This window comes from Lepus europaeus, chromosome 7 (genome assembly GCF_033115175.1).
Source record: "Lepus europaeus isolate LE1 chromosome 7, mLepTim1.pri, whole genome shotgun sequence".
Classification (NCBI taxonomy): Eukaryota; Metazoa; Chordata; class Mammalia; order Lagomorpha; family Leporidae; genus Lepus; species Lepus europaeus.
The window spans coordinates 26,284,381-26,308,461 of NC_084833.1; positions in this window are offsets into that span (position 1 = coordinate 26,284,381).

Here is a 24,081-nt window from a genome sequence, read left to right on the forward strand (position 1 = left end):
ACTTCAACATGCTAATTTCACTTCCTTGGATATATGTCTGGTAGTGGGATGATTGGATCTTAAGGTAGTTACTTTTTTAATGTTTTTAGGAACCTCCATAATGTTTTCCATAGTAGTTTTACCAATCTACATTTTTAACAATGTGTAATGGTTCTCCTTTACCCTTTATACACATCCTCACCAATACTACAAACCTTATATGGGATAAAGAGTTAATATTCAAAATGTATTAGAAAATTTTAAATTTTTATCATTACTTTATCTCAATGTAAAATACTTTCATTTTGACACTGAGAATATAAATGTGGAGATGGCCAGTTTTCAGCATTTTTATCTTATTTGAATAGGTTTATTGGCTATTATAACTTGCCCATTCCCATCACATTCTTTGTGATTTCTTCTCCACCATTTTTGCAAATCGTTATCCTTTGTAATTGTAAATATATGATTTTAATTTCCAGTGAGTAGAGACAATGAACAGAATCTGTTTTGCTAGTCTTAAATTTACATTGGCTTCCTTTACTGCTCCATCCCAGATTTTATCTGTACTTCTTTTTTGAAAAATTATCTTTGCTTTGAGTCAGTGTTATTCCTTAGAAAAGCAAAGTGACATACAGCCAAAGAAGAATTGTAGACTCAATAATCACACTATGTTTCATATCACCACCATATAATGGAACTAAAAATTAGAGGTAATGGCAAGATGTTCTGAATAATAAACATTTTCTAAAAATGAATCAGGCATATTAAGAAAAACTCTTAACAAAATAACATTTATATTTCCACAATAGCTCCAGTCAGAATTTGCATGCTAGCCAAAAAATATTAACACATAGTCAACACTCTGAATTGACATTTTCATATTGAATAAACCACTTTTAAAGCCAAAACTATTTTAGATAAATTAAGAGATTCATTTTAAAATAACTAAAAAACAGGAATACAGCAACGTCAACAGATTTCATCTCACAACCCCTCCTGAGACAGGGCAGTAAGATGTTAGGAAGTCACTAACAACCGGGACAACTATTCTTTTCCCCTTTGTTTTTCTTTTTCTTTCTTTTTTGCTTTCTCTCCTGGTCACTTATTATTGACCCCCACTGATTTAATTTTGTGTATGTTTCACTTTTGTTTGTGAAGAATGATTTTGCTTTCCTTCCCAGTGTTGTTTTCACTTTCCATGTAGTGTGTGTGTATCAGTTCACTTGTAAGCTTTTCAAAGAGAAGTTGTATCAGATAAAGTTCAAGAAACAGTGTAGGTTTTATTTAAGACTGTGGTAGCAAAAGAGAGACTGAACTCAACTCTCTTGAAAGAAAAGGGGATTTCTTTTTTTATGAGTTTTTTTTTTTTAATTGAAGATTTTTATTTATTTATTTGACAGGTAGAGTTACAGACAGTGAGAGAGAGAGAGAGAGAGAGAGAGAGAGAGAGAGAAAGGTCTTCCTTCCGTAAGTTCACTCCCCAAATAGCCACTATGGCCGGCATTGCGCCGAACTGAAGCCAGAAGCCAGTTGCTTCTTCCTGGTTTCCCATGCTGGTGCAGGGACCCAAGCACTTGGGCCATCCTCCGCTGCCTTCCCAGGCCACAGCAGAGAGCTGGACTGGAAGAGGAGCAACCAGGACTAGAACCCAGCACCCATATTGGATGCCAGTGCTGCAGGCAGAGGATTAACCTAGTGCGCCACCACGGCGCTGGCCGCATTTTTTTTTTTTTTTAATAAGCTAGTGGAAATGTACTCCACGATGTTGCAGGAGACAGAAGTCAATGGAATAGGTTGAGAGAAATGTGCTATTCCTAAGTTGACAATTTTTCCCTCTCTGTGATTAGGATATTTGTGTTTGCTAATTGTTGCCTATTAAGTTAGAAGCCTACTTTTCCGTAGAATCTGCAAACTGGGATGCTATCTTATCTTGTTGGGTCTTAGTCCACCCGTACAGGATGGACTGGGTCCGAGGAAAGGTAAGTGCACCGCTTGCCCGTTCCCCAGCCTCTGGGTCCGGAGACAATCAGACGCAGCGGGGAGCCAAGTCTAGTAGCAAGGACTCATTTACCTTTTGCATAATAGTACCTTTTATAACACAAAACTGCAGAGTCATTGGGGCAGGGCTAAGGGCCAACCAATCACTTAAAAAAATCACCTAATGGGGGGATTTCTATAGGACTAGCCCTATGCCTATACACTTGTTACTAGTTTTGTTACCTCCACTGATGTTACACAGCCAATTAGTTTTAGTGGTAAACAACTTTGGATTCCACCCATTTTACCTCCTCTGGGCGCCATCTTACTTGGCTCCATTCCATGCAGCTCAGGCGGGGGCACCCGGGGGCAGCTGCGCATGCGGAGCCCCCGGGCCTGGCCTGACCTGGCCGTGCTCATGCCCCACATTATCTCATGATTACATTTCAAATAAATGGTTTCCAGGTTTTCAAGAAACATTGTGAGTTGTCAAACTGGCAAGAGCTTGTAAGATTTACATACATTTAAAAAGGGTCAGGGGGAGAACTTGCATATGCTTTTTTAAAGAAAATGCTATAAGGAAAAAGGAAGCCAGGGGCCTATGGTAGACATGAAAGTTGCTTTAAAATTTAGCTAAGATGAAAGGAAATTTAAGGTCATCATAACCAAGCCCCTTGTTACTACCATCTTTTATCTGGATTACAAATGCTCAAGAGAGTAAAATGATTGGCTTATGGGGAGGGGGTTAAATATCTAATAAAAGGCCAATCAGAATTAGCTCTCCAAGTGGTACAATATGGCTTCTAGAAGAGCCCAGCTGTTAGATGCATGAACTATAGCTGAGCAGTTCTACAAGGGAGTTACTGGAAACATTTGTTATACTACTATTGTGAAAAAAGTATTTATTATTTTGTAAGCTTAAGCATTAAAGTAATATCTCCCTAAAAACCTATTGAATAAGAAAGTATAATAAAGAAAGAACTAAAGAGCCTTAGTGCTATGCAACCAATTAGTAGAATATGCATGATAACAATACACAGTAAAACTGTAAAAGAAATGTAGTTTATATATAATCTAATGAGCTATCTGAGGTTCTCTTACTTAATTCCTCAAAGATTATATTATATTTTTCTAAGTTTGAATCTCTATGATTCCTTGGCCACATAATGATATTTGATTAATATACAAATATATTAACTAGTCATTCTTTCAATAAATGTTTGTTGAATTGTTTGCATTGAGAACTATGTATATACAAATAAAAATAAGAAACAGACCCCAAAATGAAAAATTTAAAACAATATAAAAGAACAAATTATGTCCAGAGATCTATGAAAGTAAAATGAAAGTCCTTCAAATTTAGTTAGGGTGAGAAAACAGAAGGGCAATTTTTTTTTTTTTTTAAGGGGATGATCCTGAGTGTCAGGAACACAGCGAAGACTACTTCACATAGCAGGAACACAGACAGTAGACAGACACTATATGGACATGGAGAATTACAGAAATTATTTACAAGAGATTAAATTCTGGGTCTGGAAGTGGTAAGAAAGGAGATTGGAAAAGCAAGCCAGATAGCACAAAGAACCTTTGACACTTTAGTTAAAAAAAATGTGATCTTTTTATATGCAAATGTTACCATATGACATCCACCTTAGAAAACCTACATTATGGGAAACATAATGAAGAGTAATTAAATGCAGTAAAGAGGCATAAATACTTGAAAGAAATATTTAGGAAATTAAATTGGGTTAAAAGCTTGATGACAGGGAAAAATGAATGATAAGGAGTCCAGGCTGACTTTGCCTTATCCCCCTAAAAGCAATACCAGCACATTTCCACATAGGGTTATAGTTTTCTCACATTTTATATAGATAAGCTGAAGAAAAGTATGGTGAGAGAGGGAGTATACCAGCAGAAAATGGGTAAGTGGGGGAAAAATCCAACAAGCATAGACCTTGGGTAGATAATGTTGAAAAGAACTAAAACACCAAATATCTTTAGGGGAAGAAATCAATTCCATAGGTTAAAGTAAATGGAAATGAGGTCTAAAATGTATACTTGGCCAAATTTGTGGAGAGAAATCACATCCTGCTAAAGAAATGGTCAAGCACAGCCAATGAGACTGTTCTCAGATACCACATTAAGAAAAAAGTATTACTTTGCTGCTTTGAGGGCTGAGTAAGCTCCTAGGATTCCTAGACAGTTCAAGAAATTTGAGAAGCCCATGGATTCTGAGTAAATAATTGACTCTCTTCTATCCCTTCTCTCTGTATGCTCTCCCCCAACCCCGCTTGTTCTCTGCCTCCCTCAATCGCCTGCTTTTATCTGAATTGGCTTTATGTCAGAAAAGCTGTGTCCTCGTAGTGGTGACATAGCCTTTGGCCCCTGGCTCCTTAATAACTGCCATGTTAGAAGTGGAGAGATATTTCATCTCTGTATGAAACCATCCTGGAAATAAGCACAGATTTTAATGTAAAAGATGTACATTTTTCTGGAACATAGATTCTAAACAAACAATTCATAGATCAGTGTAGTTCTGCAGACCTCAGTTCAAACAGCACAGAGAAGCTGAACTTCTCTGAATACTGTGTTGGTGGTGTATGAATAACTGTGCTTTTATGTGCCTTGCTTGCCACAGAGGGAAGTAGACCCCAGTTGTGTAATTTCACTATACGGGAATGAGATGGCTCTCCAAGTTATCTTACTCCCTGATATGGATGGACAACAACAGGATGCCTTTATAATAAGTACAGAGATGCCAGGGGACTGCCCTGATGACATTTTTTAAGAAAATAAATGTATTTATGTATGTGAGTATTTGAGATTTATACATATTCATACACACATGATGTTTTGGCATGCATGGAGATTGAAACGTGGTTACTATAGTGGAACAGATTATCATATCTGTAATCTCAGGCAGTTTACTTTTTTATATGACAAAAATGGCTTAAACATGTTTGGTTGACAAAAATCTCCAATAGACTATGATTTTCCTTTCTGTAGTGCAAATTGTATGTTAGATATCTAGACTTGTTTATCCTACATATCTGCTGCTTTGTATTCTTTGTCCCACTTCTTTACATTTCTCTCAACCTCCAAGAAATGGCACAGAAATCTTTCTTCCAGATATGTACACAAAGGTGACCTTTGATCTCACCTTGTAGAGCTCTGCCTGCCTACGTTCATTTTTTGCAGTATTTTCAATGGCCAATGTTGCCGCTGATTTCTCAACAATGTTGCAGTGGGTTTGTTTCTGAGAGGAGCAGCGTGGTGGGGGCAAGAGGCGTGGAGTCACCACACAGACCCCGGGAGTCCGGTGAAAGCAGGCTTGAGGCGAGCAGCCCACAGACTCATTTATTACAGTTGGTACAACAGCTTATATAGCCAAGACCAGCCAATCTGGTTAAGGGGCGGTCTATGCCCCATCCAATCACAGCCTGTTGCCAGTCAGGCTCTTGTTGCCAGGCAGTTTCTGAAATCACGCAATCATGGCCTGCCGTCAGTCAGGCTCTGTTGTCATGTGGTTTCCTCTGTTGTCATGTGGTTTCCAAAGCCATCCAATCACGGCCTGTTGCCAGGCAGTTTCTGTTGTCAGCGGCCATCTTTGCATGACCTTTTCACCTCAGTGGCCATCTTGGCATGAACTTTTCACCTCAGCAGCCATCTTGATATGACCTTTTCACCTCATTCCACCACAGGCCTATATACAGAACCAGTCCAAGTGTATCCTGACAGATGAATGGATAAAGAGAATGTCACACACTCAGAAATTCATATATATGTGTGTGTGCGTATATATATATATACATATATATATATGAATATATGAATAGCACTCAACTTCTAAACATGCGTATTCCTGTATTCCTGGAGGATATTTTGTTAAGGGAAATAAATCATAAAAAGAAGGAAAATCATTGTATTATCTAACTTGAATATGGTATCTTACCAAAAACAAAAAACAACAACAACAAAAAACCACTAAATATAAAGAAATAGTGATCACTTTCAATATTTTTAAACTTTCTTTTTTTTTTTTATTTGAGAAGCAGAGAAAAGAGAGAGTGTGTATAGGCACAATTGCTGGTTTACAACCCAAATGCCTGAAATGGCATAGCCATACCAAGATCAAGATCTTGAAAATCTGAGTCTACCAGGTAGATGTCAAGGATCATCAGTGCCACCCCAGGGTTCACAGTAGCAGGAAGCTGGAACTGAGAGAAGCCTCTGAACTCGAACACAGGTGCTCTGATGTGGGAAGCAGTTGTCTGAGTGGCATCTTAACTGTTGGGCAAAATGCCTGCCCCTGACTATGTTTAAAAGTGATTAATCCATCACTTGTTGAAACAAGGTTTTTTTTTTTTTTTTTTTTTGAGTGCCTAAAAGAAATAGCTGTGCCTATGATAAGTACTGAATCCACAAAAATGTGAGAAATATACATAGTTTTTTCCCTTTCAGGCTAGATTAGTCAGAATGTGACCTAGAAACAGATAATATTTAGGTGTAGAGAAGGCCACTGTGTTTAAGACCTCAGGCAAAGTATGTGTAGTGCATTCTTTAGCAGGATAATGCCCAACCATGTTTGATTCTTCCCATTCCTGGGAATAAAAGAAAAGGATACCATTTGCTAATTTAATGATAAGGATAATTTTCTCATTAGACAAAACTAGGTCAGGGGAGTCTTTGAGGGAAGAACGTATTTCCTGTTTTTGCCACTTGGTTCTCAACAGCTTGCAAAGTACTTGCACATATGATTTGCTCATAAAAATGTTACTTGAGTGAGTAAATGAGAACAGCTGTCTTAATGAAAAAGCACTGCAATTATCCTTTTTCTTATTATTTTCTTGTAAAAAAACAAACTAAAGAAAATATGAAAAACAAGAAAAATTGGCCTACAGAATCATTTGTTTCCAAATATTAGATTATTTAATTTTCAAGTGGACATAAAATGACTGAACTTCCTTTTCAGATTTTAATTTAATAAATGTGAACTTTATGAAGAATAATATGGAATGACATCTGACAATCACAGAATAAATGCTTACATCTTTTTTATTGTTTTTCAGCAGATGCCCTTTGCTAAAGGATCTCTCATGTGTTCTTCAGTGGAAAAAGCAGAATAAAACACTTTGTTTTATGGAAGCAATTAGACACACATTTGTTGTTGCTGGGCCTCCATATTAAATGCTGTCCGCACAGATAATGTGAGTTTAAAAATTTCAATATGTAACTAGGTATATTTTAAATCATATTGATGCACAAGGATTTGCTATGTGATGCGATCATCTTTCTAGGTTGACTTAGTATATATAAAGACTTTCATTCTTTTGGTCATTAAAAAATCTGTTTTTATTTCTTTTGTAACCAACCTAAGAAGTTAGAATAATTTGTTTGATTTTTTGCAATTGTTTAATATCTGTTTAAAAGGTGACATTTCCTTTCCATATCCTTAGCATTGAGATAGGTGACTATTTAATAAATAATTGTAAGGTGACTAAAGAGATGTCTGAGTGAAAGTAAGAGAATTAAATATCAATAAATTATCAATAATTAATAATATAATATTTAACAATGGTATTAATTAGTAGTTAATAATTAATATTTAAAATTATTAATATATTAATCCAGATGAAATTATTTTTGGCCATATGGTCTTTATGTGATATTAAGTATGAGTATACTCCTTGCACTGTTAAATAAAATAATAAAATTAAATATTCTAAACAAGCTTACACAAGTACACAATATCACATATGTGCAAATTGCATCTTTAACCCTGTGTTGACTGGGCTTTGGGAAATAAGCTTTGGAATAAAAGATATTATAAAATATTTAAATAAAATATTTTTATGCTTTCATTTTTAACCTTTCTTTGGTTTTACATTAAAATTTAATAAAATTTGTCTAGAAGATTATTTACTAGAAGAGAATTCTAAAAATAATATATATAAAACATATATTTATATAAGTTTAAATAAATTCACCAATGGGATTGTTGTATATTTTATTTTATTGTAGGTTTTATTTTTTGGCATAAGTTTTATATTTGGCTTTGTTAGTCAATTACTCTCCCCCTTTTACTCTCTTCCTTTTATCAGTCTAGGCAGAATTAATTTCAAAAGAACATTTACTTTTTTTACTGTTTTCAGAGTAATTTTTCATCCTATCTGAGAATATTTAAATAGACCTCAGCTTCTTCTTGTTTCTCTTGAAGAAATATCTTCCTGCCTGGACAACACAAGTCTCCCCTTTTGATTGAGTCCTTAATCTTCCTTTTTTTTTTTTTTAAGATTTTATTTTATTTATTTATTTGAGAGGTAGAGTTACAGACAGTGAGAGGGAGAGACAAAGAGGAAGGTCCTCCATCTACTGATTCACTCCCCAAATGGTCGCAATGACCAGACTCAGCTGATCGGAAGCCAGGAGCCAGGAGCTTCTTCAGGGTCTCCCACGTGGGTTCCCAGGCCCAAGCACTTGGGGCATCTTCTACTACTGCCTTCCCAGGCCATAGCAGAGAGCTTGATAAGAAGAGGAGCAACCAGGACTAGAACCAGTGCCCATGTGGGATACCAGCGCTGCAGGTAAATGATTAACCTACTGTGCCACAGCACCAGCCCCAAATTCTCCATTATAATGAATCACATTTTATTCATATTGACCACAATTAATATTTCAGAAGAGACAGTATCTTCTGATTTCCTCTTGAACATAACACTGTAAATCCCTTAAAGGAAACTTCTTTTTCCCTTTTCATCATTCAATTAAAATCTTCATGTTTTTTTATCCTCTGAATTAGGATTTCTCTGTCTACTCCATTCCAATTTTGCCAATTGTTCTATTTTAAGCTGCCTTTCTGATATTTCTTTGACTTCTGAACTAGAGGCTAGGACAGTGTCTTGTTTGTCATTTATTCTTAGCTCCTGATTTACTGATTCATACATTTAAAATTTCAATAAATATTTGTTGAGTGAAATGACAAAATCAATGAAATTTCCAGGTTAATTGTACAACTTTAAGTGCAAATAAAAATTTGGCACTATTTTTAAACTTTGACAAGAAATCAATACTGGTCTCTTTTTTCTCTTTTCCTAAATCTATAATTGTTGATGAAATGATGTGTTTTGAATTAACTGCTAAGAAAATGCAAATAATGACCATAAATAAAATGGATAAATAATTTTGTTACCGTTATTCAGAAAAAATTATTCATCTTCAAGACAAGCTTTTAAAATGGTTTGGCTTGGGTTCTTAATGATAATATATCTAATGTCAATTAGAAGATTTTACTTAAAATGATATGAATGTTTAAATAATGAGAATGTATATAAAATATAAAAGCATTTATTTAAAATTGAAGTTATGTATGAAATAAAGAAATATCTTTGGTTTATAATAAAGTTTCTCTCTTTAAATATTTGTGCATCTTGTCTATAAATCACTTCCTACAGTCTACTTTTAGTTCTATCTATGCACTTTACATTTCCCTTCTGATCTTTGTAGAATGTGTATTGAAATGTTCAATGCAGAATTGGATTTCCTTTTAAAGGTTATTGAAATCTTTTTACCATATGTAAATTTTAAATCACATAGTTATAAATAATGGTTGAAGAGGCATTTTAAAATTTCAACACATGGATTATAAGGCTTTTTGTTTATATTTAATATCTAGTTTACAATGGGGTGACCATTGGTCTCTGTGTGCATAAAATGCATAGTCATTTTGAAGTCAGTAATTCTCTTTTATAATAGAATGCAGCATACCCCTTGTTTACTAGTATGCCCTTTAGTTAATCTTATTGTTAATTAACAACAACTAAATTACCGACTATTTGGGGATGTCTGTATTCATCTTAACAATGTTTATAATAAATGAGAACAGGCAATAGCAAAGATTTCCAGTCTTGAAATTATAAGCGTGGCATCAGAGTCTGTTGGTAAAAATGAGAACTAAGATTCTATTATGTGATGAAATATGAGAGAGCCATCTTGTAATTGAGAGTGGCCCTTGGGTTGTTCAGATGTCAAGAAGCAGCATACTTTGAACTGCTTAAAAAGACAGTTTTTTTTTGTTTTTTTTTTTTTTTTTCATCTGTTCATGGAAATCCGGCTTGATTTGTTAACCTCTGAACATTACTGCCTGGAGTGGAGAACAATTAGATTCATTAATTTGTTTCCCTTCTCACTTGATTTAACACACACTCAGTAATAGAGCTCACTAACAATTGTGTTCTTGACTTTAGCACTTATTAGCAAATTGTTCTTTGAATATTGAATTATCATTCAGGAATGGATATAAAAAGAGAACAAAAAATCTTTTTAGAACATACAGCATAGTATTTCATAAAAGTTGTTTAGGATATGGAAAACCTTATGTACTCACTATTTATTGTGATATATTTTTGCTGAGATTAAAAATACCTTGTATAATGAAAAGAGATGTTTTCTTGAGTATACATTATTAAATGGCACTACCGTCCCCTAATGAAGTGCTGCTTAACAATGCTGATAACTATTGATGAGAATTGAGTCTTCTAACAAATTAACTTTGTCCCTAATGAGTCTCAGGTCAAAGAATTCCAGTTTACTTAGTGGACTAAGTAATTTTTAAACCAAACATTTTTTCTGAAAATCATTAAAATATTGGATCAGGAAACCACTATTGAAGACACAAAAAAGAGTGAGAAGTATGCAAATCTAGTATAGGATCAGTCTAAATAGAGAGGTAGGTAGGTAGAGTACCAAGCAGCAGTAATGCCATTTTTTTTTTTTTCTGAATATATACACTGATAAACACTAGAAAACTAGAGCGCAAAGACAAAAACAGCAATCAAGGTAGCTGTCTTTCTGGGAGAATTTTCTTACTTTCAAATGTTGCACATTTGGAGGTTATGATAAATCAGCTTGAAACTTCTTTCCAAATTCTACCCCCAACCATGTGAAACTACTAATATGACTCTACATAGTATAGGAGATAGAAAAGATAAAAAGAAAAGAAAAAGCCTCACTCAGACTATGTTCACATGGATTAATTACACAGTTTCATGTGCAGTAGATAGTCGATGATTGTCAAACCTTGAAATTGGTTTGGATTTATTCCACATATTGAAGTATTTTTCAACCAAATACTAGTGAGAAATTGCTTATTAGTAGAACCAACAAGCTTAAATATGAACTAGAACCAACAGCAAGAAGATAATAGCATTTTACCCATTTGGACATAGGCCATTGTATCTTTGAGTAAACTGGTGATCTCCCTCATTTTAACTTTCCAATTATTTCTGTAAATAATTTGATGAAAAGTAAAAGCTTTACTTATCTTTTTGCTTTTTAAAGAGGTATTAAAGATCTTCAATTGGCTCATAAGAACAAGCAGACGTGTCTTGCAAATTCTCCTGTGACGACTCAAGATAAAGGAGTTTAATCCTTGACAAATGTACAAAGCTTGAGATGCCCTATAATTTCACCAAAGTAGGTGTGCCCAGTAGCACCTGGTAGGGACCCCTCTGTTTAGTCTGCAACTGGTCAGAAGGGGATCCTTCTAGAAACAAGGTGAATGGCTTAGTCAGAGATTCCTAATGCTAGAGCTTCTGTTAAAAGCTCTTCAATTCTTTGGAACAACTTTTGTGGCTCCCCTGTCCAACAAAGTGGGTCTGTGTCAGAGCCTTTTAAAGCTTCATGCAAAGGCTTGGCTATTAATCCAAATCCTGGAATCCATTTCTACAGAAACTTGCCATTCCCAGAAATGTCATTAAATGCTTTTTTTGTCTGTAGTGACCCTATAGACACAATAGCTTCCTTCCTCTTGACTGAAAGAGCACACTTACCTGGGGTTTGAATATATTCCAAGTAATCCACCTCTTGTTTAGAAACCTGAGCCTTCATTGAGGGAAACTCTGTATCCCCACTTTTCCAAGATTCCAGGTTTAATGAGATGCAGAAGAAAGTATCCCTCAGGCAAGGGTTTAGCACACAATAACATGCATTGAGACAATTGCCTCATGAATAGTCCTGAGGTCTTTAACCATTTTGTAGTCTCCATTTGCCCTTAAATCATACAAGATAGAAGTAGTACAGGGAGACAAGGATCCAAGAGTCTGTGTTTGAGAAACTAAATTAAAGAAACACCTAAGGATAATGACAAATATTCTCCAAGCGATGGAGATGGACATTTAGACATGACTCAAATTTGAGACATAAGAATATCCTATGGTTAACACACTAAAAGAAAGTAATTTTTGAGAACTAGTTTAACCATTAATTAGTAATACAACTCTTTGAGGACAGCAGTCCTGCATGGGAAGTTAGTATACAGTGACTCCTGTTTTTAATTTAACAATGAACACTCATGGATGATGTCACTGATCACTCAAGGCACTTTACATAAGCTGCCTAGGCTGGGAAAGCCTTTTGAATCTGCAAATTCCATGAGTATTTAGAAAAGGCCTTGAGCAAAATGGAAATCCTCTCCTCCCTTCAGAGAAGAGTACATCCTTCTTTGATGACTATTTCTTTCCACTGAAGTCTCACTCACAGAGGTCCTTCATGTAGGGACACTTTTCACACCAGTGTCCTGGCTTTCCATGCCAGGCTCTCCTGGGCTTTTCAGCAAGACCAGAATGCCTTATTGGCTGACTCTGAGGTTGCTGAGTGCTACTTACAGTGATTCACATTCTATGAGTCTGATGCATGAGCTGCTTCCCAAGTTTCAATCTTTTTAATCCTATCTATACTATTGCTAAACACTTAATCCTAGCTGTATGCTCACTAAACACTTAATCCCATTTACATTGTCACTTAACACCATTTTTTACCATGCAGCTGAAGGGGATTTGGGATCCTATGGCAAGTTTTCAAACTGTACCCTTAGAAGTAAGTCTATAGGAATGTATGTAGATCTAGAGAGCTGAACAATCAATTTGTAGGAACTGAGAAGATAAAAGCAGACACAGCTCTTCTTGAGCTTAATTATCCTTAAGCATGTGACTTTGATACATTGCGTTAGCTTTAATTAATTTTGACACCTTAGAGATTCCATTTGTAGACAAAATGGGGTCCACTATCTTACCCAGCCCACTGAGGGGGATCCCCCACAATGCTTTCCTTTTTTTAAAACCTGGCATATGGTCAGTGCCATGGCTTAATAGGCTAATCCTCTGCCTGCGGCGCTGGCACCCCGGGTTCTAGTTCCAGTCAGGGCTCCGGATTCTGTCCTGGTTGCCCCACTTCCAGACCATCTCTCTGCTGTGGCCCGGGAGTGCAGTGGAGGATGGCCCAGGTCCTTGGGCCCTTCACCAATCCTGGGAGACCAGGAGAGGTACCTGGCTCCTGGCTTTGGATCAGCAGTGTGCCGGCCGCAGCACACCAGCCACAGCAGCCACTGGGGGCTGAACCAACAAAAAAGGAGGACCTTTTTCTCTGTCTCTCTCTCTCTCACTGTCCACTCTGCCTGTAAAAAAAAAAAAAAATTCCTGGCATAAAGCTAAACATTATACTAAAAATAAAACACAACTTATTCTGAGAAACATTGTTCCAGACTGCCATGCTACTATGCTACTCCTGGGATACCAAATCTCGTGAGGCCATGAAGAAAACTGCCTGGTCTGAGATGAAATCTTGGAAGGCCCCCTGTGCCTGAGATACCAAACCTCAGGAGGCTGAAGAACCAGTGTAGAACCAAAATAAGAAATTAACATAATAAGCTAGCATTAAGCTGAAGTAGCATAGAACCAAAATAAGAAATTAACATGACAAACCAGCATTAAAGCCAAACTGGCATAGAGACAAAATAAGAAATTAAAATAAAAAACCGGTGTTGAAGCCAAAATAACAAGTTACATTTAAAAAATAATAAAAAGTCACTCTGTTTAGCTGGCCATGGGGGCTGCCATCTTGGGTGAAGTCTGGGCCCATCTTCCTGTAAGGGCTTTGGTAACCCCATGGCCTTCATGAGGGCTGCCTTCTTGGCAACTACATGTTGCTGATGGAGTCTGCCATATTGGGACAGAGCTCTACCCTCTACAGCAGGAAGTCAAGCTTCCACTGTGTTTAAAGTTCCACATTTTGATGCTACAGTTCCTAGGCAAGGAGACCTGCTCCCTCACTTGAAATTACTAATTGAAAGCATGCTTGATTTGAAAATCAAAGAACTTGAGGCAGACCAAATTTTTTTGTAACATTTAAGCCCATCTGTGAAACTTAAAAGAAGCTTTAACTTTTCCCCTCAGAAAATATGTAAGATGTCCTTAAAAACACATCACAAACAACTTGGCAAGTTTTATATATCAAAAAAACTTTTGCTAACTGGTCCTCTGCTCGTATTTTTCTCCCACCTTTGTGCCCAAACTCCATTTTCACTAGCATACCATTCTCCTGAAGCTACTGAAATGAAAAGCATCAAAATACATCAGTCCTTGCACTTTTTACAGCCTCTTCCCAAACACCACAAACACTGAGAGTAAGCTTGACCTGGAGCAGATACTAACAAAGCTCATTTCTTAGGGAGGCTGTTAATGCTGAGGGAAGGGAGGCTGAGATGCAGATTTTCAGAACTTAGAAGCTGCATGAAGCTGTTTGAAAGTCCCTTACCATGTTGCCAGTTTGTAAACAAATATGAGATCCTCTTTGGTCACCAAAGGTTATTGGGTATTTTAAGCAAAAATTAACATTTTGGGTTCTTGTCTCAAGCTTAAATAAGTATTCTGAGCTCAGGCACAAATGAGACTGGCAAAATGTAAGACTCAGAATTTATTTGGGGAAGTGAGTAAAATACACAGGAACGTAAGGGTCTTATTTAGGGAGAGGGGGATCAGAAATTTAAATCGGGAGTTCCATACCAGGCTTTCAGAGGGCAGATCAGGGCCATGTGTGGGAGTCTACAGGCCAGATGCGCACAGAGCAGCCATATGAGCAGGAGTGGCAGCAAAAACAGATAGCATACAGGAGAACAGGGGTGGGCCCAGGGTGCTCCATGCCTCTTATTCATGTCTAAAAATGGAGAGGTCATGTAGTCTTGGTGACATGTGGTTGGATACAGATCACGTAGGGGGAAAGGGTTATGGTCTCCAGCTCACAAGCCTAATGCTAATACCATATCAATATGACCCAGCCATCCCAGTCCTGGGAATTTACAAAAAGGAGATGAAATCCTCATATGAAAAGAGTTATCTGTGTCCCCATATTTATTGCAATATACAATAGTTAAGATATTGAATCAACCCAAATGTCCATCAACTGCAGATTGGATAAAGAAATTATGGAAGGGGTTAAAACTATGGTGTCGTTGTGGCCATCTGTGGAGTAAACCAGCAGATGGAAGACTTCTCTCTCTGTCTTCTCTGCCTCTGTCTTTCTGTAACTCTGCCTTTCACATAAATAAATCAATCTTTAAAAAAAGAAATCATGGGATATGTACACCATGGAATACTACACAACAGTAAAAGGGAATATCCTGTCATTTGCAACAAAATGGATGCAACTAGAAACCATTATACTTAGTAAAATAAGCCAGTCCAAAAACCACAAATACCATATGTTCTCTCTGATGTGTGCTAACTAATAGAGCACCTGAAAGGTAATCTTTTAGAAGTGAAACTGACACTTTGAGATCGATGCCTTTGAACATCCATTGTTCGACTGTTGAGGAACAGTTTTTTTTTTTTTTTTCACACTTTTGTTGAACTTTTTACTTAGTGTAGGGTTAATCTTATGTGTATAAAGTTAATTTTCATAAACTCTTTTAACCCAGAAAAGTTTTATTTAAGGTATATAAACTGCATGCATCTCAGGAATAAAAATTTAGGAACACAGTGATTCTTCCTACCCTACCCTCCCTCCTGCCTGTGCTCCCAACCTTCTTCCTCCTCCCTCTCCTATTCTTATTTACTTTTTACTAATAAGAACAAAGCTGGAGGCATCACAAAATCAGATTTCAAGATATACTACAGGGCAGTTATCATCAAAACAGCCTGGTATTGGGGCAAAAGTAGATATGTAGACCAATAGAAAAAAACAGAAATCCAAGGAATCAACCCACACATCTACAACAAACTACATTTTGACAAAGGAGCTAAAATCCCTGTGCTTGGAGCAAGCACATTCTCTTCAGTAAAAGGTGCTTGGAAAACTGGATCTCTGCTTGCAGAAGTATGAAACAATCTTACTTTACACCTTACACTAAAATCAACTCTAAATGAAAATCAAGGATCTAAATCTATGATCTGATACCATGAAATTATTATAGGCAAACATTGGGGAAACTCTGCAGGAGATTGGAATAGGCAAAGAATTTTTGGAGAAGACCTCAGAAGCACAAGAAATCAAAGCCAAAATAGACAAATGGGGTTGCATCAAGCTAAGAAGCTTCTGTACTGCAAAGAAACAATCAAAAGTAAATAGGCAACCAACAGAACAGAAAATATTTGCAAACTATGCAACTAATAAAGGGTTAACATTCATAATCTATAAAGAAATCAAGAAACTCAACAACAACAAAACAAACCATTCAGTTAATAAATGGACAAAAGATTTGAATAAGCATTTTTGAAATGATGAAATTAAAATGGCCATCAGACACATGAAAAGCTGCTCAGAATCACTAGGCATCAGGGAAATGTAAATCAAAACCATAGTGAGGTTTAAATTCAGCCTAGTTAGATTGACTGACCTAGAGAAATCAAAAACAATAAATACTGGCAAGGATGTTGGGAAAAAGGCACCCTAATATACTGTTTGTGGGAATGTAAACTGGTCCAGCCATTGTAGAACAAGGTGTGGAGATTTATCTAAAATTTTAAAATAGATCCATCATATGACACATCCATCTCACTCCTGGGCACTCACACAAATGAAATGAAATCAGCAATATGAGGCAGGTTTTTACCCCTGTATTCACTGAATATCAATTCACAGTAGCTAAGATATGGAAGCAACCCAAATGTCCATCAGCTGATTATTGGATAAAGAAAATGTGATAAACACACACACACACACACACCATGGAATACTACTCAATCATAAAACAAAAGAATGAAATCCTGTCTTTCCCAACAAAATAGATGCAACTGGAAGCTATTATATTTAGTGAAAAAGTCAGTCTCTGAAAGACAAAAACCATGTTTTCCTTAATCCATGGTAACTAATAGAGTACCAAAAATGTAATGTATATAAGCAAAATTGATATTTTGAAATTTATGATTTACAACCTTTGTGTTGACTATTGAGGAGGAGTTTTTTTTTTTCTTACTATTTGTTGAATTCTTTACTTAATGGATGATTACGCTTATTATTACAAAATAAACTTAAATTATGTCATTGTAAAAAAAGAAAAAAATAACAAAGGAAGGAGGAGCGAGAGTGGGACTGTAGGCAGGAGATAGGTTACTGTGGGAAACATCACTGTGCTCCTAAATCTGTATATATGATATACATGGAATTTGTTTCTCTATATAAGTTTAAATAGTTTTTAAGAACTGGGGAAAAAATTACAATGAAACTGAAATTGTCAACATTCCTAACTCTGCAAGTGATAGACAAATAAATACAGACATCATCAAAGATAGAACAGATCTGAATAATGTTATCAGCCAACTAGCTTACACTGTGAAACATCTAATCAAATAACAATTGAATAATACGTTTTCTCAAAGTCACATGTAGATTTCACTGAGGTATATCCTATAGCAACCCATAACACAGATCTCAGCTACTTTAATCTACTGAAATAAATTAAAGTTTTTCTGTAATTTATAGTTAATCTAATTACACAATAAATTAGTAATAGAAATGTGCCTGCAAAACTTTTAATTAAACTATTTAACAACATACTTATAAATTCATATGGGTCAGAGAAGAAGTCCTAAGAGAAACTTAAAAATATTTTGAGTTGAATTAAAATGAAAAAAAATCAAAATATGTTGTTATGACAAAGTTTATAAAGACGGTTATCCTTGGGCTGACGATGTGTCATAGCAGGTAAAGCAGCTGTCTGCAACACCAGGATCCCATATGGACTCCTGTTTGAGACCGAGCTGCTCCATTTCTGATCCAGCTCTCTGTTATGCCCAGGGAAAGCTGTAGAGGATGGCCCAAGTGCTTGGGCTCCTGCACAACGTGGGACACCCAGAGGAGGCTCCTGGCTGCTGGCTTTGGATTGGCGCAGCTCCAGGTGTTGCAGCCATCTTGGTAGTGTACCAGCAGATGGACTCTCTCTCTCTCTCTCTCCATCGCTCTGTCTCTGCTCTCTGTATCTCTGCCTTTAAAATAAATAAATAAATCTTAAAAAAAGACAGTCATGCCACTAAATGTCTAACAGAATTTGATACTATAAGCCTACATCAAAGAGAGAATAATGGGGGAAAATAAAAGGAGATGACAAAATAACAAACTGAGTGTAAGAACATATTTATAAAATGGAAAATTGTAAAAAAAACTTAAAAATCAATAAGAGTAGAAGCAGGTTCTGTTTGTTCAAAAGGCAGAATGACAGAAAGATAGGGATGGGGGCAGAGAAAAACAGAGTTTGATCATCTATTGGTTTACTCCTTAAATGCCCACAACAGTTCTGGGCCAGGTCAAAGCCAGAAGCCAGGAACTACACTTAATTCATTTATGTTTGTATCAGGTACCAACGAACTTGGTACATGATTGGCTACACCTTAGCAAGAAGCTGCGTCATAAATGGACATCCAGGACTCTAACAAGTACTCCACTGTGGAATGCTGATGTCACAAGTGACAGCTTCAGCCACTGGGCCACATTGCCAATCTCCAAAAGTCAATTCTTTATAAAGATCAATAAAATAAAGTTATATCAAATTAATCAAGAAAAAATTTCCAATATCTGGAAATCAGTAAGTTTAATCAATACAGAAACTACAAACAAAAATAGATATGCACATTCAACAGTTTTGATGGAGTCTGTGCCTCTAGGCACTGTGGAATGCCTGCACCTTCTCATATGAAATGGGTCAACTTGATGTAATTATATACCAGACTTCATTTAAGAAAAAAAGTCATCTGAGCAATTGTATGTAGGTAATTTAAATTAATTTTAGTTAAATGCCTGCACCAAAAAGAATCACAACCACTGTTCTAAGTGACAAATTTTACCAAACATTTGAGGAAAAAATAGACAATGTTTTCTAGAATATGGAAGTTCAGCCGGTGCAGCAGCTAACTAGGCTAATCCTCCACCTGCGGTGCCGGCACACCGGGTTTTAGTCCCGGTCCGGGCACCAGTTCTGTCCCGGTTGGCCCCCTCCCAGTCCAGCTCTCTGCTGTGGCTCGGGAAGGCAGTGGAGAATGGCCCGAGTGTTTGGGCCTTGCACCCACATGGGAGACCAGGAGGAAGCACCTGGCTCCTGGCTTCAGGTTGGCACAGTGCGCTGGCCACAATACGCCAGCTGTCGTGGCCATTTCGGGGCGGGGTGGGGGGGATGTCGGTGAACCAAAGGAAAAAGAAGACCTTTCTTTCTCTTTCTCTCATTGTCTAACTCTGCCTGTAAAAAATAAAAAATAAATAAATTAAAAAAAATTTAAAAAAGAATATGGATGTTGAAGAACTTCCTACTTTTTCAATGAGACTAAACTGATACTAGAATCAGCTTTAGTCCCTACAATAAAATTAAACAATAATAATAAATAATAATAATTCCCATGCACATTGATGCAAATAGTATAGGAAAAATGCTAGCATATTGAATACAACATTATATAAAAATGAATAAAAGTACAATCAATCTAGATTATTTACAGTTGCAAGTGTGGTTTAGTATTTGAAAATCAGCTACTGTAGTTGTCATTATCACAGTAAAGAAGAAACAACACACCATATGGATAAAAGAGGAACCACATTGGACAAAATTATCATACATTCATGATAAAATGAAACTATCACCAAATGAGAAATATGACAGAACCCAGGTAACCTAATGAATGCACAGTGCAAAATAATAAACACTGATAAAATAATTCATGAGATAAAATTGTAAGTTTGGACTAAGGAAAGAATTCTTCAATATTATAACCAAGTGCCAGATCCACAGAAGAAATAAAAAAGAAAAAAACTGGAATTGCTAAACATTAAAAACCTTGGCTCAGTTAAAGATACAACTAAGAGAGAAAAAAACAAAATGAGAGAAGGCATTCTCAAATCACATATCTGAAAAAGAACTAGTTCCCAGAATACAATTAAAAAAAAAAAAGATTTACACTCAACAATAAGAAACCAAACAACCTAATTTTTAAGACAAAAGGTTTGATTGGAAATTTCATCAAAGAAAATATACCTTTAGCATAAAATCATATGCAAAAAGTCTAGCAGTTTATTTATAATTCAATTGCTTACTATGCATGTTCTGGGGGGAGAGCTTTACACCTTATTGTGATCATATTTTTGTCACAGAAATCTACTGATGCTTGCTGTATAGCCCAGTATGTGGGGATGTGGTCTATTTTATTGAAAATTGTTCTACCATGGGGGCCAGTGCTGTGGCACAGCAGGTTAACACCCTGGCCTGAGGCACCAGCATCCCATCTGGGCACTCATCCAAGACCGGCTGCTCCACTTCCGATCCAGTTCTCTGCTGTGGACTGGGAAAGCAGTAGAAGATGGTCCAGGTCCTTGGACCCCTGCACCCACGTTGGAGACCAGGAAGAAGCTCCTGGCTCCTGGCTTCAGATCAGTGCATCTCTGGCCAATGAGGCCAACTGGGGAGTGAACCATCGGATGGAAGACCTCTCTCTCCTCTCTCTCTGCCTCTCCTCTCTTTGTGTAACTCTGACTTTCAAATAAATAAATAAATCTTAAAAAAAAAGAAAGAAAATTGTTCTACCCTAATGATACTACTATAGACTCTACATTATTATTCGTGGTGTTTCACAAATATGACTAAAATGTGTCCGTTGATATTCCTTGGTAGATACAACAATTGTCTGTCAGACATGTTTAAGATTCTAAACCTGTAAATAGTGTACATACACAGCAAAAGGGGATCGAATTTGTAAATGGCATTGAGATTGCTCTTTGCTCATTTATAATAAGGAGCTTATCCTGATGGGTCCAGTGTAACTCTACAGGGACTCTAAAATGAAACAGGTAGGCAGATGAGAAGGCAAAGGGTTCAGTGTCGGGTGAGAAAGACTCAATCTGCCGTTACTGCCTCCAAACACAAAAAAGCCACAAACCAAGGGATGTATGCAGCCTCAAGCAGATGAGAAGGAAATGAATTTTCCCCTAAGCTTCCAGAGAGGAATACAGGCCTGCTGACACTTGGATTTTTGTGTCCTGAGACCCAACTCAGACTTTTAATCTCCAGGACAAGTGATTGGATGGTTCAGTACACCATAGTTTTGACTGGTAATTTGTTATAGCACCTACAAGAAATGAACATATTTTTTGAATCTTTCCTGGGAAATACAAAATTATGAATAATATTTGTGGATTAGATATTTATCCTTTACTTGCATTGATTTAACCTCATTCATTTTTACAGTATCCATATTTATAATTTTATCATATTGATTACTTGCTCTTTTTAGCAGTGTAAAATATCTGATTTACCTATTTCTCTGAGATTAATATAGCTACACAGCTTTCTTAAGAATATTATTAAGATGGCAAATGATAGTATTCCTCTAATTATTTTAACTGTGATTTCCTGATATGCTTGTATCTATTAACAGCTTTAAGTAATTTGGGGAACTACTTTGCCTGTAGGTTTTCCATTATTTCTGTTTTCTTTTCTGTTGGCCTGGGATTCCAGGTACATATGTGTCTTGCCCTTTAAGCTTTTCCCACAGGTCTCAGTCTCTGGCATTAAGGTTTCTTATAGTTGTTCTTCTCTATTTTTTCCCCTCTCTTCTCCATCTGGACAATTTTCACTGACCTGTTCTCAGTCAGACCTTACCTCTGCTTTGTCATTTCTGCTAACAGCATCCCTTTATTTTTATGTTGTAAGTATTACAGTTTTCAATGCTAGAAAATTAATTTGGTTTAATTTTTTGTTACATTTTATTACAACGTATTTCTACCACATTTCCAATTCTTTCCTTTAAGTTATTCAACATCTTCCATCATTATTTTAGAGTATGTGTTTACTAAATTCAGATGAACCACTGGTTGATCTATTTTACTGATTACTGATGGATCCTTGATTTTGATATATATTTTCCTGCTTCTCTGCATAGCTCATAATTTTTCACATAAAGAATAAAGACTAAAGTAGATAGCATTTTCGCAAAGAAAAAAGGTAGCTGGAGTGAAAGTTGAGTCATTTGCTCCTTCTAGGCAGGGACTTTGGTAAATCAGATCCTAATCAGAACATTAAGCAATATTCTCTTCTGATTTCTCGTATCTACTGGATAATTTCAGAGACTTTCCCCCAGCAGGACTTTGGCATCTCAGTGTTTTAGACCTAGGATCTTCTGTTTTCTGGCCTATTTCCTACTCCAAATTTTCTTTTCTTATGCAGCAAAGTCCGATGCACAAAATTAGGATGTGGAAGAAGTACAGGGAAGATTAGCACCATGGTCTAGACACCTTATGATTCCAGTCTGCCACATTAATCCCCATGTAGCCATTAGATGCTCAACTGGATTCTCATTATCTCAGCAGAGTTTACTCATACTTGCTGAGCACAAGCTTACTCTTCGAACATCCTCTGCTCTCAGACCCAGCAATTTCTCCAGATGGGGAAGTGACCTCTTGTCTCTGATTACCTCATATAGGTTTATCCTTCTTTGGAAATGGATTCAGTTACCTGCTTACACGTTTGTTTTAGATCTTAATTGATAGACTGATTTTGCATTTATCTGCTGTTTATTTAATCTTACAGCAAGATGTTATTTTGGAATTTTCTCCAAGCTTTCCATTAGGGGCACTTAATTCAAAATTAAAATCACTTTAATGTTGAAGGTCACTGTTTCTACTCTGGAAATACAGTCCTTCTCAATGAAGAATGTTTTTACGAAAAAAACTATTTGTTACTTAGCCAGTTTGGTAAGACTTGATTCCACTATTTTGTCACTCACACAATTATTTATTCATTTAAATTGTTTATTTACAATGTAATATTTCAAGTCTTCTTCTAAGTTCTGAGAAAACAACAAGGAACACAACAGGCAAAGATGAAACAAAATAGCAACCATCAAGCAGCAAATTAAAATACAAAGGAAAAATCTCCAAAAACACTGACACCACAACACTGTTACTTCATCAAGCTACAAGCTGAAAGAAGCTGATTTGGGCTACAAACTTGTCACTTCATCACACACACACACACAAAGATGATTAACCTGTCAATTTAATCAGGACACATTTTATCCCTGATTCTTTGACGACTATTAAATTTTCTGTTAAATATTAGCAATAAAATTACTATGTGAATATTTGGTAAATAAATGAATTCAGTCAGGGCAGCAAACCAAACATCTGTGAGTTTATAATTTTAAAAGAGGAAATGGATGCAAATAATCTTAGATTAAGGCAATGTGTGTGAATGCCATATTATCATAAAACTAAGTTAATATAATGTGTATTCTAGAGCATGACATCTGCTCAGATTGGCAGTCTCTGGACCAGTTGTCCTGCTCATTGGCGTTGGGACTTTGATAAGTTACTTAATAGTCATGTATCTCAGTTTCTTCATCTATATTTGGAAAATAACAATATTTTTACTCAAGGTTCTCTGAGCACAGAATAATGTTTGTGTGATGTTTATAAGAGCATTTGGCATTAAATAAGCACAATATAAACCGTTGTTTTTCATAGCAATAGAATATATGGACATAATATTACATTACTTTTGTAACGCCACAGAATAAATGATCATTAGCTTAGTGGCTTAAAAGAATTCCCATTTATTTAACTGGCAGTTCTGGAGGTCAGATGTCTAGATAAATCTTCCTGGATACTTTGTTTAGGGTTTCTAAAAGCACCAATCAAGTAATTGGCAAGTTTGTGTTCTTATTGAAGACTTTCAGCTTTGGGAAACAGCCTTCTTTAAAGTTCATTCAGATTATTGACAGTTTCCTGTTACTTGTAGTTGTATGGGTGAAGTCCCTGATTTCTTCCTGGGACTCTTTTTGGTTGCTATAAACTGTTCCTAGACACTTATCTCATGGT